This window comes from Aotus nancymaae, unplaced genomic scaffold (assembly GCF_030222135.1).
Source record: "Aotus nancymaae isolate 86718 unplaced genomic scaffold, 86718_ANA_hifiasm-v0.15.2.pri h1tg000077l, whole genome shotgun sequence".
In the NCBI taxonomy this organism is placed as follows: domain Eukaryota; kingdom Metazoa; phylum Chordata; class Mammalia; order Primates; family Aotidae; genus Aotus; species Aotus nancymaae.
This window is the reverse complement of record NW_026988492.1, coordinates 11,372,575-11,388,269: the sequence shown is the minus strand read 5'-3', so window position 1 is coordinate 11,388,269 and position 15,695 is coordinate 11,372,575. Positions and strand designations below refer to the sequence as shown.

At 41.4% G+C, this 15,695-nt stretch overlaps 1 long non-coding RNA gene and 1 pseudogene across 1 annotated transcript; one reads left to right on the top strand and one right to left on the bottom strand.

Annotated features, from left to right (window-relative positions):
- Window positions 1-1,964: 1,964 nt before the first annotated feature.
- LOC105715722 (small ribosomal subunit protein eS4, X isoform-like) lies at window positions 1,965-2,772 on the bottom strand (annotated as a pseudogene).
- An 8,244-nt stretch (window positions 2,773-11,016) lies between these two features.
- On the top strand, window positions 11,017-15,404 carry LOC110567186 (uncharacterized). Its single transcript, XR_002477643.2, has 3 exons — window positions 11,017-11,136; window positions 14,319-14,392; window positions 14,852-15,404. It is a non-coding gene; the product is annotated as an uncharacterized LOC110567186 (long non-coding RNA).
- Window positions 15,405-15,695: the final 291 nt, after the last annotated feature.

The following is a 15,695-nucleotide window of genomic DNA, read 5'->3' as shown; positions in this document are numbered from 1 at the left end:
ATCCACCTTCTGAAGCCTACTTCTGTTAATGGAATGCACTCGTTCTCCACCAGGGCTTGTTCCGTTGCTGATGAGGAACTGTGATCCCCTGTAGAGGGAGAGGCATTCTGATTTTGAGTATTCTCAGCCTTTTTACGCTGGTTTCTTCCCATCATTGTAAATTTATCCACCTATCGTCTTTGTGATTTCTCACTTTCAAATTAGGTTTCTGAGTGGACGTCCAACTTGTTGATTCCCAGCGCCGAAATCTGAGCAATCCACTGTGCTGGCCAAAACAGCGGTGTTAAGATTGATGGTGCTTTTCTGCCCGGGAATCGGCCAAAAGGGGACCCAGTCCCACTCACTCTGCACCAAGAACTGCTGCGCTGAGGCACCAGCAAAACCACCACGCCGGCCACAAGAGTCGCGCTGGCAACCTGTGGGGCTCCTCCGCTGGGAATCTCCTGGTCCGTGAGCAACAAAAATTTGTCTGAAAGTGTGGCGTCCTCTCATTCTCTGCACTTTCACTGGGAGCTACAATCCCGAGCTGCTAGTGGTCAGCCATCTTGGATCTCTCTCTCCAGAACAGATTTTAATTTCCTTCTACCAAGAATATTACCAGCTTGGCAACACTTTTTGTTGTTATTAGGTTTTTGGCTTAGACATCTCCAGACAATTGAATATAGTAGTTTATACCTCTTTTCTTTATTTGTTTATTTATTTTTGAGACTGGATTATGAGACTGGCTAATTTTTGTATTTTTACTAGAGATGGGGTTTAGTCATGTTGCACAGGCTAGTCTCAAACTCCTGGCCTCAAGTGATCCACCCATCTCGGCCTCCCAAAGTTCTGGGATTACAGACATGAGTCATCGTGCCTGGCCTCTTTCCCTCTTTTGGATAGCAGTGTTCAGTATACCCTTTGCAGAGAGGAAAACCTTTAGGGCACCTTTCTTGATTCAGGAGACTCAGCTGCTTCTCCTTTTCCTCAGAAAGACTCCAGGCCTTAATTGTTACTCATGTGGTCACTAAGATTGTAGACTTTTGTTTGCAAAGATGAATAAATCCCCATAGAGCTGTCTAGCATTATCAGCTCATTCTTTCTAGTTGAAGTTTCTTCATCATTATCAGCCTTTCTGGTTGAAGTTTCTTCATCATTTTTGGCCACTGTAGACCTGTTACCTTATTACATTTTGTTTTATTTTTAGTAGAGAAGGGTTTCACTATGTTGACCAGGCTGGTCTCAAACTCCTGACTTTGTGGTCCACCTGCCTTGGCCTCCCAAGTGCTGGAATTACAGGCATGAGCCACTGCACCTGGCCTTTACTACATTTTGTTTTATAGCAGGAACAATTTCAAGTTTTCCCTGTAGAGCATTAAATAACTCCCTCATTGGCAGAAAAAGAAGTCCATTTACTTGACTCTGCAAGCTTGGCTATCTGATGAGAGTCTTGGCTTAGAAATGACTTAAACAGTAATAGAACCAAACAATCACAGAGTGAAATATAAATGTTTACTTTATAAACATATAATATGTTCACTTTAAAATGAATATTGTGCTTTTGACTGCATTTAACTGTAATTTTGAGGAAAGCAACTTACTCTTGAGTGAAAATGTTTTTACTCTTTCAACAGGTAGTACTCTTTCAACTGTTTGCACAACAGCATGTGATACACTTCAGATTTCAGCATATTAACTACTGACCTATTTCTCTCTCAGCCAAAAGATAAACAAACTGATGACTGAATTAGAAAAATGATAATCAATGCTGTGTGTGTCTTCCCTGTGAAAAATACATCTTTAAAACAAAACAAGAAAGAGTGTAAATGGTGCTGGAATTTTGATAATGTTGTCATGAACATTCTACCCATTGAAAGTAATTAACCCATTGAAAGTAATGCCTCTTGTTCTTTCTTTCTTTTTTTTTTTTTAATTAATCATGCCATATAATTTTTAATTACGCATGAAGATCTAACACATCACCCAGGGACCATTTCACCCACTGCTCTGTTTGACTGCCAGTCTTTTGTCTCTCTCTTCAGCAATGGTGAGGCGGATACCCTTTCCTCGGGGAAGAGAAATCCACGGTTTGTTGCCCTTGCCAATAACAAAAATATTGGAAAGTCGAGTGGCAAAGCTGTTGCCATTGGCATCTTTCACGTGAACCACATCGAAAGATCCAGGGTGCCTCTCTCTGTTGGTAATCACACCAATTCTTCCCAGGTTAGCACCCCCAGTCACCATACACAGGTTACCAGTGTCAAACTTGATGAAATCAGTAATCTTGCCAGTCTTCAAATCAATCTGAATGGTATCATTCACCTTGATGAGGGGATCAGGGTAGCAGATGGTGCGAGCATCATGAGTCACCAGATGAGGGATTCCTTTTGTGCCCACAAAGATTTTTTTGTACTTTGCACAATTTGTACTTGGCCTCCTCAGGTGTAATACGATGTACAGCAAAGCGACCCTTGGTGTCATAGATCAGACGGAAATTCTCTCCTGTCTTGTCAATGCTGATGACATCCATGAAACGAGCAGGGTAGGTTATATCAGTTCGGAACTTGCCATCGATCTTAATGAACCACTGCATGCAAATCTTCTTTACTTCATGTCCTGTCAGGGCATACTTAAGTCTGTTCCTTAGGAAAATGATGAAGGGGAGACACTCTCTCAACTTGTGAGGACCGGTGGATAGACGAGGAGCAAACACACCAGTCAGTTTATCCAGCATCCAATGCTTTGGAGCTGCCACCCGCTTCAGATGCTTCTTGGGACCACGAGCCATGGCTGCGTTAGGCAAGGAAAGAGGACCTCTGTCTTCCGGTAAGCATAGAAATTGGGGACCTCTTGTTCTTTCTAAGTGGACATGTAGCTTAATGGAGTACCAAGGGCTTGCAACCTGAATCTGATTTTATCTTTTTTTAAAAAAATAATTATGACTTAAGTGAATACTCAATGACTATATCTATACTTACACATGTGTATTTTCATTTTGCTCCCTTTGAAATAATATGCTGTTATTTGTACCAATGTTCTAGAAATCTGAAAACCTGGTTAACTCTTATGTAAGAGAATGCACATGGACGTCAGTTCACATCTATTGATTTGGTAGAGAGAGAAAGCAAGAATACAGTAGTCCTGGCATATTTGTGTTTTTGCTTTCTGTGGTTTCAGTCACCTTGGTCAACTACAGTCTGAAAATATTAAATGGAAAAACTTTAGAACTAAGCAATTCATCTCTTTTTTTTTTTTTTTGGACGGAGTCTTGCTCTGTTGCCAGGCTGGAGTGCAGTGGCTCAATCTTGGCTCACTGTAACCTTCACTTCCTGGATTCAAGCAATTCTTCTGCCTCAGCCTCCTGAATAGCTAAGATTGCAGGCACACACCACCACACCCAGCTAATTTTTGTATTTTTAATAGAGACGGGGTTTCACCATATTGGCCAGGATAGTTTTGATCTCTTGACCTTATGATCTGCTCACCTTGGCCTCTCAAAGTGCTGGGATTATAGGCATGAGCCACTGTGCCCAGCCTCATCATTTCTTTTGAATATAATAAATTATGTTTCAAAATTTAATGTCTTGAGTTCATTATATCAAATAACAGTTTTTCTTGCTTCTCTCAGTTATTATATAGAATCAGAAATTGCTTGCTTTTATTGTATATAGGTGTCAGCAAAAAGATTTGGAAAACAAGTTATCTTAAAGCCAAATACCCGACTCTGTTTCAGATATGAGGCCAAATATTGGGATAAGTTATAATTCTTGATGTATTAATTATTTTTCTTTTTTTTTGGGGGGGTGGATTAATTTTAACCTCATCATTTTTAAATGCCACGCCATTCTGAGTAGCATGATGAAATGTTACGTCATCCCACTTTATCCTGCTCAGAGTGTGACTCATCTCTCAGTCCAGTGGATCCCTTTGGTCACTTAGTAGCAGTCTGGTTTATTATCATGTCAACTGTTCTGTTGTCACATTGCTTGTATTTGTCACCCTTATTTTACTTAATGACCCCAAAGCTTGCATAGTATATTGGCTATGTTGCTAATCCCTTACTGTGCCTAGTTTATAAGTTAAACTATCATAGAGATGTATGTATTTAAAAAACATAGTATATATAGGATTCTGTTCTATCTAGGGTTTGAGGCATCCACAGGGAGTCTTGGGACATATTCCCTGTGGATAAGAGGGGACTAATGTGCTGTGAGTAATGCCCGTATGCCGAGACCCTTCTGAAAGGTCACCACAAATGGGGTTTGAAGCAAGTGTTGTCTTGAGAAAAAATAATCAGAATTGACCAAATAATTCACATCCTATGGCTATACCAGAATGTTTCTGTGCCTTTCAATGGCTAAAGGATCTCTAGGTATACAGATCATACAATAACTATTCTTTGAGTCAACAGAATTATAGGAAGTCTGTTTCAAGCTCACTGTGACCTTGAAGCAAGCTAGCATACCAGCAATCTCCAAATGGCTCTTCCTGTGGTCCCAAACTACTGTAAGGTGGCTCAGGAACTCCAAGGGACACCCCAGGAGTATGAAGACAGAAGGAAAATCAGTGTCCATGGCTGCATTGTTGTGGCCTTTCTGACTTTCCTTCCTCAATGTCTGAGATGTGCATAGGACCTCCACAGCCCACGACAGTGGAAAAGCCTGTGGGGCTATTTTGCTTTTTGATTTATCTGACTCACAAACAATCAGTGGATGACTAATTCATTTACAAACACTTGATGGGAATCTAGTAGGTGCTTGAGTTGTAGTAGGCGCTTGAGTTGAAGTGACAGAGGCAACTAAGAAATGGTTCCTGCCCTGAAGGAATTCACAGGATGGTGCAGGAGTCAGAGGGGTCAATGAATCTGTTTAATACAATATGATGAGGTCAATGTGGACAGAGAGGGGACATGTGGCCAACCTTGGGAGTGTGGGAGAGAGGGTCAGAAAGGTGGTCCTTGCTCTGTCACCCAGGCTGGAGTGCAGTGGCACCATCATGGCTCACTGCAGCCTCAACCTCCCTAGCTCAAGCAATCCTTCCTTCTCAGCCTCCCAAGTAGTTGTGATTACAGGCACATTGTCACTCTGCCTGGCTAATTTTTTAATCCTTTGTAGTGATAGGGTCTCCCTATATTGCCCAGAATGGTCTCAAACTCCTGGACTCAAGTGATCCTCCCACCTCAGCCTCCCAAAGTGCTGGAATTATAGTCATGAGCCACCATTTCTGGCCTGGTGTAGCTGTTTCTTGAACCAAACTGTTCCACTTGATTATTTTAGTTTTTGTTTTCTTTCTATTACCTTGACAACTTAGTCCCTACTAATATGTACAGTCTTATTTTCAGAAGCAAAAGGATTTCATCTTCTGAATGGCTTAGATGTTGTATAGCATAATTGACATCTAGAGAGCGCATGCTCTATCTTCCACTGCTGGACCAGGGCTGATTTGCCCAGAAAAGATGTCACAGGAGGGTGACAGTGGATATTGCCTATTCAGTCTGTCTCCTCTCAGGCAACACATCAACTGGAAAAGACTTATAGTGGCTGCAGTCTGAATCTCAGCCCGAGGTTCCTGTCAAACTCAATGCACCTCATAACTGCAGTGATTAGAGCAAAGCCTTGACCATTTGCTTTGAACTCTATTGATGAGTACAGGAATTCAGAAAATGAATGGAGATAAAGGATAGCTTTAGAGTGGAGGCATGGAAAATAGATGGCAAGCTCTGAGAGTTTCCAGGGTTCTTGATTTTCACTCTCATGAATTGACATTTTCCCACATTTTGAAAGTTTTTATTTTTACCATTGAAAAGAAACAATGTAACCTGAATTCACTGAGTGTTCACTCTTAGGAAGCTACTTTAATGAGTACTGAGTTTAGAAGGATGAAAAAGACTTATTTTTGCTTCAAACTGCTTTCAGTGTAGATGGACTCTTGAACATATAACCATAACACAGTGATAGAGTGGATTTCACGAATAGGCAAAAAAAATTATATTTCTGTGATCTTATTACCCCGGTTCCAAGACAAAGTGTGATAAAATGTAGGAGTCCACAGCCAGGCCCAGGTCTCCCAGAGCTGTTTGTTCTGTAATTTTGCTTGCATTGTACACCTCCAGATCCCAGTCATAATTAATATCTGTTGATTGACTTTACCACTTTTGTGAAATTGTACAGCTGCATGCAAATTCAACTTCATAGCTGACACAAATAGATGCTCTCCAAACTCCTTGTTCCCTGAATCCCCACCTCTGCTCTGTGTCTCCTCACTCCCAACACTAACCTTCGCCTCAGTTTATTCTTAATCTTTGATTTGTCCTCTGCCTCCGCCATTCAAAATCATTTATTCAAGTCCTATCATTCTTGAACCTCCATGGATTTCAGCAAGATGTAGGTAAAATAAAAAAATGGCCAAAATACTCCTTGGAGTTGCAACCTGGGCCATTTAAACCATCAGTGCAAACTGCCAACAGCAGAGCCAGGATCCTGAGAGAACTGAGGGTGGCAGTAGAGGAACGAGCATGCTATCTGGCCTTGGTGCTGATAACAGCCAGATACAGGAATTCCAGCTTCATTCAATTTTCTCTCACAGATGGATTATTTCTCTTCATGTTTCCATTTCTCTTCTTTTCACCCCTTTCTAATTCAGCCTTTTGTCTTTTCTCCCTGATTCTATTCCTCCATGTCTCCTCAATTGCTTTTGAAGGGTGTGCAACTGGAGATATCATTTCTAGTTTTTTTTCTTCTTTCCATCAAGAAATATTAAATTTGCCATCCTGTGCTTTTTTGTCCATTCAAGGCTTACTTAAATAAATAGGCTCTACAAACTTATATAACACAGTTCATTCTCTGTCATCTTTATTACAAAACTTAGAGAAATAATACTGGGTGGGTGAAATTAGCAAAGATACGGATTTAGGGAATTGCCTGTAGAGTTTTTAGCAAGCAGCCAGAATCCGCATCAGGGACTGGCTAACTACAGCCTGTGGTACGAAACTAGTCTGCTGCTTGTTTTTGCAAATAAAGTTTTATTGAAACATAGCCATGCCCACTCCTCTACATATTATTTCCCAGTGCTTTTGCACTTCAGTGGCAGAGTTGAGTAGTTGTGACAGACCCATATGGCCTGCAAATCCTTAAATGTTTACTTTCTGGCCCTTTCCAGAATTTACTGACCTCTGCTCTAGGTGACTGTATTAGTATGCTGAGGCTAAAGTATACTGAAGCAGCAAATAATTGCAAAACCTCAGTGGCTTAGAACAAAGGGTTATTTCTCATTCACATGACATGATCTTTGAGAGTCAGTTTCAATACGTCACTCCAGAATGCAGGCTAAAGGAGCAGTCCCTATCTGGAATATTACCAATTTAGTAAAGCGTTTAAAAGAGAGAAAGTGGAACCACAATAGCCCTTAAAACTTTTCTTAAGTGGCACATGTCACTTTCACTCATGTTTCATTGGGCAAGAAAGTCACAAGGCCAAGCCTGGCGAAGGAAGTGTATTTCTCCCGCAGGAACTTCTGGTTTAGCATGCTAGGTTCCCCACCAGGTTACTTAAGGACTTATATTGGCTGCTTGAACCTTGAAGGCCAGATGGTGAGCTAAGGCCATGCTGCCCAGCTGAGAAGCAGCTGTAGCTGAGACCCAAACTGAGGGTATCTGAGAACCTACCAAGAAAAACAGTCACATCACCGAAACACAGTGGGCAAACAGCCAGAAAATTATCTTAAAAGCAGTTGAGGCTGGGTGTGATGACTCATGCCTGTAATCCCAGCACTTTGGGAGACTGAGGCGGGCGGATCACAAGGTTAAGAGATCAAGACCTTCCTGGCCAACATAGTGAAACCCCATCTCTACTAAAAAAAATACAAAAATTGAGGCTGAGGCAGGATAATTGCCTGAAGCCGGGAGGCAGAGGTTGCAGTGAGCCGAGATCGTGCCACTGCACTCCAGCCTGGAGACAGAGCGAGACTCTCTCAAAAAAAAAAAAAAAAAAAAAAAAAAAAAAACGCAGTTGAGAGATGTAAGGCGGTGCACATCTCTAGAGCTATCCTGCTGTCATCTAGGAGTGCTCTGTATGTAAGTCCTAATAAACTCTTCTACTCACCAAATTGGACTTGTTGAAGTCATTTTTTAAATCTCTCTGTTCCTTCCCAGTTTTGGGGAGGGGAATGGTATTGTCCCAGGTTTTTTTTGTAACATCTGGGAGAGAGGTCCTTGCTAGGATAATCTGAAGAAGACTTTGACAATAATATACAGTTGATCTTTGAACAGATTGGGGTTTGGGATGCTGACTACCTGCATGGTGAAAAGTCCATGTATATCCTTTTTTTTCTTTTTCCATTTTTTATTTTCAATACAGGGGTAGAAGTGCAAATTTGTTACCTGGGTATATTGTGTGATGCTGAGGTTTGGAGTATGAATGATCCTGTCACCCAGGACTTGAGAATAGTACCCAACAGTTTTTCCCTCCTTTCCTCCCTTTTCCTCCCTCCCTTTCTTTCTTCCTTCCTTCCTTTTTTATTTATGTTTTTTCATTTATTTTTTTCTTTTCTTTTTCTTTCTTTCTTTCTTTTTTTTTTTTGAAACAGGATCTCACTCTGTTTCCCAGGCTGGAGTGCAGTGGCATGATCTTGGCTCACTGCAGCCTCAACTGCAGGTTCAAGTAAGTCTCCTGTCTCAGCTCCTGGGCAGCTGGGACTACAGGTGTACAACACCACATCTGAGTAATTTTTGTATTTTTTACAGAGACAGGGTTTCGCTGTGTTACCTAGGCTGGTTTTGAACTCCTGAGCGCAAGCAATCTGCCTGCCTTGGTCTCCCAAAGTGCTGGGATTACAAGCATGAGCCACCATGCCCGATCAACCCACAGATTTTCAATCCTTGCCATCTTCCTTCCTTCCCATGTCTAGTGAGCTCCAGCTATTGTTGCCGTCCTTATGTCCATGAGCACCCGATGCTTAGCTCTCACTTGTAAGTGAGAACATGTGGTATTTGGTTTTCTGTCCCTGTGTTAATTTGTTTAGGATAATAGCCTCCAGCTGCATCTGTGTTGCTGCAATGGACATAATTTCATTCTTTTTTATAGCTGCATAGAATTCTATGGTGTATATGTACTGTACTTTCTTTATCCAGTCCACTGTTGATGGACACCTGGGTTTATTCAGTTTTTTTTTTTTTTTTTTTGCTATTGTGAATAGTGCTGTGATGAATAAGCAAGTGTGTGTCTTTTTGGTAGAATGATTTATTTTCTTTTGGATGTATACCCAGTAATGGAATTACTGTGCCAAATGGTAGTTCTAAGTTCTTTGAGAAATCTCTCAACTGCTTTCGAGCTGACATTGTTGAGTTGCTGAACTAATGTTCATTCCCACCAACAGTCTATAAGCATTCCCTTTTCTCCACAGCCTCATCAAACATCTGTTGCATTTTGACTTTTAATAATAGCCATTCTGGTATGAGATGGTATCTCACTGTGGTTTTAATTTGCATGGTTCTGATGATTAGTGATGATACACATTTTTTCATGTTTATTGGCCATTTGTATGCCTTCTTTTGAGAAGTGTCTGTTCATGTCCTCTGCCCATTTTTTTTAAAATGGTGTTATTTTTTGCTTGCTGAATTGCTTAAGTTCCTTATAGATTCCAGGTATTAGATGTTTTTCAGATGCATAGTTTATGAATATTTTCTCCCGTTCTGTGAGTTGTCTGTTTACTCTGTTGATAGTTTCTTTTGCTGTGTAGAAGCTCTTTAGTTTAATTAGGTCCCACTTGTCAATGATTGTTTTTGTTGCAATTGGTTTTGAGGGCTTTGTTATTAATTATTTCCCAAGGTCCATGTCCAGAATGGTTTTTCCAAGACTTTATTCTAGTGTTCTTATATTTCGAGGTCTTCATTATAACCTTTGACTCCTCCACAACTTAATTACGACTTGCTTACTGTTGTCTGGAAGGCTTGACAATAACATCAACAATCAATTAACACATATTTTGTATGTTACATGTATTATATACTATATTTTTACAATAAAGTAAGCTAGATAAAAGATAATGTTATTCAGAAAATCATAAGAATGAGAGAATATATTTACTGTTTATTAAGTGGAAGTAGATCATCATAATAGCCTTCATCCTCCTTGTCTTCATGTTAAGCAGGCTGGGAGGAGGAAGGAAAAGGAGGTGTTGGTCTTGCTGTCTTAGGGGTGGAAGAGGAGGAAGAAAATTCACGTATAAGTGGACCTACTCAGTTCAAACCCAAGTTATTCAAGGGTCAACTGTAATTACAGTGCCTGTTCAGCTTTTGTTAAGGATTCACCATAAAAGTGAAAACGTCTACAAGATCTTGGGGCAGAAAGGCTAATTTTTTCCCTTTCTTTTCTTAAAGCATATTAACAGTATTAGTTCTACAATGAGTACAACCTCAGAATTCTATGTGTTCTGGGGTGAAAAGGGAACCTTAGAGCATGTGATTCTTGGCAAGACCCCTGACCTTGCTCTTCTCCATCCTGCCACTCACAGGATGCCACCCTCTCTCCCTATTTATTTTCAAGATTTACCTCACCCTCCCCTCATCCCCAGGTTGCAGATTAAGTTTTTTGAGAAGATTTGAGTGTAGGTGGTTTACAGGAATGTACTCTCAGTATCACCAGTAGCGGAGGGAATGGAATGCAGATGCAATAGGGGCCTTCACAGATCCTGCAATACTAGGAGAAGCTCTGAAGCTTGGTCATCCATCAAAGTGGTTGCCAAGGGGCCAGGCATTGATGTTTTCATATTGACCAGTCACTGGGTTGAGCTAAGACACTGGGCAAGGTGGCTCTTTTTAGTTACAGGCAATTCCTGCAGAGGAACTCAGCTAAAAGCTGTCAGCACTAACACTCCCAGCAGCTCATAAATTCTCAGTTGGAATGGATCCTTGTAACAAGAGATGGATTAACAAGAGAAATACAAACAGAAATTTATTAACATGTTTATTTCATATATTCACAGGAGATACCCAAGGAATGAGTAATTCTCAAAAAGGTGGCTTTGAATTTGAGCTTCATATAGAATCTTGAACAAAGAACAGTGCATTTTTGGGGATGTGACAAGAGACACAGGAAAAGGTCTTTAACTCTCTATGGGTGGCAATTTATAGGAAGGCAAATGACCATCAGATAAATGCTGGTGAGTAAAACTTGTTAATGTAGATTTCGCTTGTACCATCTCCAGGCCCAGAAGGGTCTAAAATTGTCTCCACTGGTCAGCCTTTGTTCTCTCTGGCAGAAGGGGATGTGGGGACTGGGTATCTTTAGTATTTATAAATCTATGTCTTGCTTTTAGGTAAATTGAAGGAGGGCAGAGCACTTTCCTGCAACTGCTTCTCCTTAATTGTCTTCAGCTCAACAGTCCTTTGAGAGGCATATTTTGGGGTGGCATATTCTAGTCTCCCAAAAAGCCAATAGACCAAGATTATCAAAGGAATGGTAGATAGAGAAGAGGTCTGAGAACCAAACCCTAGGAATTATATTTAAAACTTGGCAAGAAGAACAGCATCCATCGGAGATGCTGAGGCAGAGTAGTCAGAGATGAAGAAGAGCAAGAGTGTGTTGTCCAGAAACTAAGAGAATAAATATTTCAAGAAGCAAAGGACAGTCAAGCAAAGGACAAGAAATAAGGATGGTCAAATCCTGCTGATATATAAAAGGAGAAATGAAAATCGTTCATTGGATTGGGCAGTGGGGAGGTCATAGGTGACTTTGACAAGAGCAGAGAAATGGGGCCTTACCAGGAGGGAGTGTGGGGTCGATAGTAATATTTTAAGATGTGTAAATGCTCATGGAAATGACTCAGTGCAGAGAGAAAGTTGATGCAGGAGAAAGAGGTTATATTGCAGAACTGACATTGTTTAGTAGGCAAGAAGGAGTAGGTTCTAATGCACAAGGACAAGGTTTATTGTCATAAAAAGGAAAACAAGGTATATGACTATACGTACAAAAAGTAAATTTATTGATAGGGATTTTCTTATTTCTCATTGAAATAAGAAGCAATTAGCAAATCTTAAAGAGAGGAAAGGATTTGGGAGGTTTGAGAAGAAAGAAGATGTGAAATAGTTCTTTAGGAGAATGGACTTGGTGAATGTTCTCAAAGAATGGCGGGTGACACTACTTAGGGTCAGCCTGTTGTTTGTGGTCATAATTATTTTCTTTTCTTTTTTTTTTTGAGATGGAGACTTGTTCTGTCATCAGGGTGGAGTGCAGTGGCACGATCTCAGCTCCCTGCAATCTCTGCCTCCCGGGTTCAAGTGCTTCTCCTGCCTCAGTCACCCAAGTATCTGGGACTACAGGCACACACCACCATGCCCAGCTAATTTTTGTATTTTTAGTAGAGACGGGGTTTCACCATGTTGGCCAGGATGGTCTCGATCTCTTGACCTTGTGACCTGACTGCCTCGGCTTCCCAAAATGCTAGGATTACAGTTGTGAGCCACCGTGCCCAGCCATGGTCATGATTTTAAAGAGATACCTGTCAGCATCTTTGTGCTCTTTTGTAACCATATTTAGATACACAGGTGCAGGAAATGAGTGAGTACAGAAAGCAGATTTGACTCAGGCTGGAATTATTCATTTATTTATTTAGAGACAGAGTCTTGCTCTTACCCAGACTGGAGTCAGTGGTGGAATTATAGCTCACTGAAGCCTCAAATTCCTGGGCTCAAGCGAGCCTCCTGCCTCAGCCTTTTGAGTCACTGGGACCACAGTTGTGCACTGCCATGTCCAGCTAAGTTTTGTATTTGTTTTTGTAGAGACAGGGTCTTGCTATATTGCCCAGGCTGATTTTGAGCTCTTGATCTCAAGCGATCCTCCCACCTCAGCCTCTCAAAGTTGCTGGAATTTTAAGTCTGAGCCACTGCACCTGACCCCAAGGCTGGATTTTTGTCAGGTAGTTCTGACTAAAGGAGAGTGAAGTTGAAATTGAGGGTGTCTGCTTATGATGTTACTCGTAAGCATTACTTTGAGCTGAGTATGCCAAGAGGTCAGAATGTTAGCAGGGAAAATGGAAATTAAAAATGAGAAGCCAGTAGGGTCAAACACTGTTAGAGTTAGGGTGGAAGAGGGTGTGAGCTGGTGGTAGGAGAGTGGGATGCTGGAAACTGGGGATTTGAATGGGATGCATTTGTTGGTAATGACAGGGACCAGGGTATGACCATGGAGGTAGGTGGCTGTGGGGAGATGGAGTACAAGATCCTTGTTGGTGAAAAGTAAAACATTGGCAAGCTAATGCATTGAACATACCACCTATGTTCATATCACCTGTGTTTTGATACCTTTGGTATCAAAATGCCCAAGAATTATGGCAGGAATAGTATTGAAGAGAGACAGTGAGTTGGGTCTAAAATCTTCAGTGACTAAGAGGTAGTGACTGTGATTTCTGTCAGTGATTACAATAATTTGGTTAGTAATTATCTTCTAGTACTATTTTTATGAGCTTGGTTATTGCATTCAGTTAGTATAGGTTTCAGTTTCTTTGTCTAAAAACAGAGAAGTTGGTCCAAGTTACCTCTAAGTTCCCCCTTTGTTCTAAAATTCCCTAACTTGAAAAAATATATAGATGACATTTTTTTTTGAGATGGAGTCTCACTCTGTTGCCCAGGCTGGAGTGCAGTGGTGTGATCTTGGCTCACTGCAGCCTCCACCTGGGTTCAGGTGATCCTTCTGCCTCAGCCTCCCGAGTAGCTGGGACTAAAGGTGCATGCCACCACACCTCACTAATTTTTTTTTTTTTAGTAGAGACAGGGTTTCACCATCTTGGCCAGGTTGGTCTCGAACTCCTGACCTCATGATCCGCTTGCCTCGGCCTCTCAAAGTGCTGGGATCACAGGTGTGAGCCACTGCGCCCGGCCAGATTACAATTTTTAAAAGCTCCTCTTGTTAATTATAGAAGAGTTGAACTTTAAGTATTTCAAATCTATTTAGTTCCGACTGTAATGTGCAATCTTGCTAATTTGCAAGGGCATTTTCTTATAGCTAACAAGATAAACTAAGGGCCTTGATAGGTTAAAGGTGACAATGATGAGGGAGGGAGAGGCAAGATTTTATTCTACAAGTGTACGAAGTACCAACTGGGGAAATTTGGAGTTAATGTTGTTGGAGGTTTTTGCCATTGAAGAGAGAAAATTGTGTGGCTGTAAGTTTATGAAATGAGCCACTAGTGAGTCTTTGGCATGAGAACTCTAATTGAATGAACACCCACACACATCAGAGAGGATTCCCTCACTCCTCTGTTCTCCCTTGATCCATGCTCCTCCACTAGAGCACTTTCCTCATTGCATCCTAATAATTTGTTTCTCTTCTCTATTACCCTGCCAGGAATTGGAACTCCATGAGGGAAGAATTGTTTCTTATTCATTTTTGCACCCATCTTCAAGCCCAGTGCCTGTAATGTGAGTCACTTAATAAATATCTTTTTTCTTTTTAAGAGCCACGATCTTGCTATGTCACCCAGACTGGAGTGCAGTGGTGCAAGCATAGCTCACTGCAGCCTCGCACTCCACAGCTCAAGCAATCCTCCTGCTTCAGCTTCCTGAGTAGCTAGGACTACAGGTCCACACCACCATGCCCAGTTAATTTTTAAATATTTTCTGTAGAGTTGAAGTCTGTGTTGCCCAAGGCTTATCTCAAACTCCTGACCTTAAGCGATCCTCCTGCCTCAGCCTCCGAAAGCACTGGGATTACAGGCATGAGCCACTGTGCCCAGCTGATAAAGATCTAATTAATGCAGTGTTGAATAGGTGATTGAATACATGAATGGAAACAGTAGGCAGTTATTTATTTGCTTTAGCGTCCATTAAACAATAACCATCTTGTGGGTTGAAGTTACTGTACAACTTATCTGTTTGTAGGTGTTTGACATGCACATTTGAAGGAGCACATGAGAAAGCCACCTGACTAGGCAGTGTGATAGGATTGCTGATTTCTGCTGATGGCCATGCCTACCATACTCTGGGATTCTGGGATTTTACATTTGCATGAAACATCTCTCCTTGTGCTAACTCCTGATTTGACTTGCATGACATCACCAAAGTGTTTCTAGTCATCTAGATCTCTTGGAAACTGGGGCCATGAATCATTGAAAGACCTATTGGAAGCATTTTGAGGAACTGGGTGCCCATATGGCCTGTCCTTGGCAGGGGCTCTGGACTGGGATGGAAGTCTCCCATATCCATGTGTCTGGGCAAAATGCAAATGGCAGTAACCACAACCAGCTCCTTATTTCTCACTGATGCTGCTCAGAGACCCAGCAACCTTCACCCTGGAAGTAATCCAGTGGTTTTGACATGAACTCTGAGGTGGGGCTTGGTTTTTCAAGAAAACTTCTCTGCTGCCAAGCCAAGTCTATTCCGGATGCTGGGACCCATGAAGTGGCCACCACCACATGGAGCAGTTGAGACCCACAGTGAGGTGAGGATAAAATAATTCGTTGTCTTGCTTTCATCTCTCATTGGCTAAGAGAACGTAGGCATGTTACTTCCAGCTATGAAATTCTATTTTCAACTGTAAAATAAGAGGGTTGACTCAAGAGGATCTGAACAGCCTTTTCCAGCTCTGTCATTCCTGCAGTACTGTGGATTTTTCTTTTAGGGATGAAAATGAGTTCCAGTACAAGTTGTTGTTCTCACTCTAAGGAAGCCCTGACCAGCCACTTCCTTTTCCTCTTGAGATAACATTTTAGTTATCATCTTTCTC